Source organism: Miscanthus floridulus, chromosome 3 (genome assembly GCF_019320115.1).
Source record: "Miscanthus floridulus cultivar M001 chromosome 3, ASM1932011v1, whole genome shotgun sequence".
Lineage (NCBI taxonomy): Eukaryota > Viridiplantae > Streptophyta > Magnoliopsida > Poales > Poaceae > Miscanthus > Miscanthus floridulus.
This window is the reverse complement of record NC_089582.1, coordinates 75062540-75065964: the sequence shown is the minus strand read 5'-3', so window position 1 is coordinate 75065964 and position 3425 is coordinate 75062540.

The following is a 3425-nucleotide window of genomic DNA, read 5'->3' as shown; positions in this document are numbered from 1 at the left end:
CGCGAGGCAACATGGTGACGGGACAGCGGTAGTCAGTGGCGCGATGGTGACAACACGAGGCGGCGTCCTAGGCGGCAGCGGACCTGGCTAGAGCGACTAGCCCACGACGGCAATGACAAGGACACTATGGGGCAGAGCGGCTAGGCCAGCATGGTGGCACGCGTGCGGGCGTGCATCAGGCGGCCGACGCGGCGATGCCGAGTGCCGAGGCACGGTGATCGTGTCCACGCAAGGAACTCGGCCCAAAACGTGCCATGCACGCTTTTTAAAGCATCCCAAAAACCCAATTCGATGCTTCAATTGTTAAACCACCTATTCTATACTTGAGCGGGCATGTTAGGCTACTAAAACAAGCCCTAATACCCCATAACTTCTTAACCCAATTACTCTACAAAAATTGCCAAACTTAGCCTCGTCAAACCCTTTTCCGACTTAAGAAATTTGACCAAGTCTTGATTAGTTACGCATCAAATTCAATTTCCAACATATTAGACCAATTAGCTAGTGAGTTCATTATTCGACCGCAGGTATTTCATCGTCATCTACAAGCTTTGTACTACAAACTTTATTAAAGTTCCATATACACGTTCTATAGTGTTTTCGCTTAATAAAAATTGATTTAAAACCCTAGGTGATATAACTTGACTATGAAATGTAACTTTCGTTTCGCGTTTCCATCGATCGTTTCGAGTTACGAAAATCGATCCACACACTATATCACACGTATTAACACATAACCATGATGCTCATGACATGTTTTAGCAAAAGATTTATAGTGTAACACCGAGGGTGTTACAAGCGGCACATCCACACGCTCAAGCGGACGGGGAAGGTGAAAGGACTCGAGGATGTCAACTAGAGGGGGTGAAAAGGCGTTTATGAAAATTTACAAGTAAAAATGTGAAAGCCGTTAGGGTGAATTGGAAATCCCAAATCAGAGTAAAACAACCCCTTAAATATAATTTGGTAAGAATACAAAGGTTATCAAACAAGCCTGGAAGCCAAACATCTACAACACAATTAATTAGAACAACAACTAACAAATTTCAGCACAGGGTGCAAACTAGACTGGTCTGGTGTGCCTACCGGATCGGTACGGTATTCATGTGCACAACAAGTCCTCAGCTAAAACTTGTTTCTTTCAATCTAACTTTCACTCCATAGTTGTAGAAGGTCATGAAGGTAGGAAAGAACCATCATATCTTTGATGGGGTTGCCTGACCTCTAGAACGCGACTACACCACCATCATATCCTCTGCGATGAAGGTAGCGCGGTGAATCCATCCACAACCAGTGACCACTTTGTGCACCCGAGCCGGTAGGGTTAGGGGAACGGCGAAGTCACATGGTTGTAGGTTCGGTGGCTGCACAATCTCATCCTCTCCTACTCGCAAGCTTCCTTCTAGCACCAGTTGCTGGATGAAGCATCGCCGACCTCCGACCAATGCAACCGACCCCTAGCGGGTTGCATCCTCAAAACCTCTGCTATCTATCAAAAAACACTCCCTCTCTCAGACTCAGCTTTTCAAAAATCTAAGAGTGGTTCAAAGGCATGGTCAAAGTTCAAACGGGAAGAGAGCTCCTATTTATAGGCCCAAAGACGGACTGTTCAGCACTCTCCCAAGCCACGTGGCAAACAATGGGAGGCCTTACCTAATGTTAGAAGCCTGCATGAGGATGGATAAATCGAGATCCTCCAAAAGGCAGAGCCAATACAGCTTCAATGAGACCACACAGCTCTATTTGGATCTCGTACCCTCGCATGCGGCGTCCTGATACATTAGAGTTTAGCAGGGCAAGCATTCACCTCACCATCAAGGCAGCTTGATGGACGGGATGCAATGCCCACCTATTGCATTGAACGTTTAACCGATAAGGGTCGGAGCTTCGAGCTCAGACCAACCATGACCTTAGCCTTGCATGTGACACTCTCAAGAATTAGCGTCTCCACGATCATTCTAAGATCGCGAAGACACTCGGGGCTACTATCGAGATTAAGATACCCCGGGTATCTAAGGGCACCGATTAGTTAGCATCTCGAGCAGCCCAACTGGCTGAGGCCCAGCAGTAGCGGTTCACCTAAGCCACGAAGGCCCCGGCCCAAACGGATGGTGACGACCGGTACGACACAGCATCGTCCAAATCCAGCATGACAAGACAGGCGTATGGGCCCACCCGATGCGGGATGGGACACGCGACCTCGGCCTTGACTTTAAAGACCGGCCAAGCCACCAAAGACCTCGACCTCACAGTCTAGGGTTGAGGCCATCGACATCACGACCAGCAAAGGCGACCAACGCCCCGGGAGTGTCTACCTGCTCCCACACTGTCGCCACGCCACCACCAGGAGAACAGGTGACGATGATGAAGGCCACAGCAAGACCATGTCGCGCAGGACAGTTGGTGAACCACCACCGTGCCAATAGTGCCATCACGACCGGCATTGTAGCATCACGCGCACGCCACGACGTGGGAGCAAGACCACGATGATGACCATACCAGAACAGTGCGGTGACGCTAGGACAAGACATGCTTGTTTGTAGGCAAAGCTTACTCTATTCTCCCTCCCTCAGGCTCACGACACTCGGTCGGGAGAACCCCTCTCTATGTGTAATCTGGCACCCAAACTCTTTATAAGGGCGGCCATGCCTCCCTACCAATGGGACGAACTCTCATTTGGAACATTCGTTCACCTCACTCCTCCTACCTCTTTCCCTTAGCTTACACACCCCATGGTAAGAACTTCAGATCACTTAACTAAGGAACACAAACTCGAATCATCTCTGAAACTGAGCATAGGGCTCTAGCCTAAACTAGTATAATTTCTCATATCTTTGAGTGTTATCATCGTTCTTGAAACAGCACGACACGTATATCAAAAAATTCACTAATCGAGAGACCTGGGCATTCCGAACAAGAGCTCCATTCCTGGCCTGGGCAACAAACACACCCTCAGTTTAGGTGCCGAAATCCAACGGATCAGCCTGGGCATTCGGTTAAAACCGACGAATTGGATTCGGTTTGTTCGGCTCCTATAAACTTCGGTTTGCAGAAATCAACAACCGATTGGTTTTCCACATAAACGAAAACCGACAAATTCGGTGTCGGTTTGCTCGGTTCGGTTTTTTGGTTCCACCGAACCAACCGAGGCAAACACCAGAACAAATCAATAGGGAGAATGAAGAACGGCAGAACGAACAAATCGAGCAAGGTATAGTGGTCCGCTGATGCCGCCCGCAGCCACGATGTCCCACTCCGATGTCCTTGCTCAACTCGCGCTCGTAGGTGCTAGTGCTACTCGCGACGAGCGTCGCAGCTGATTCGCCTTCTAGGTCACGCCGCGCCGCTTGTGCCATCGCCGATTTGCCTGGCCAGCAAGCCGCTGCCGTCGGCCTCAACTGTCGATTCACCGGAAGTGGCCTGCC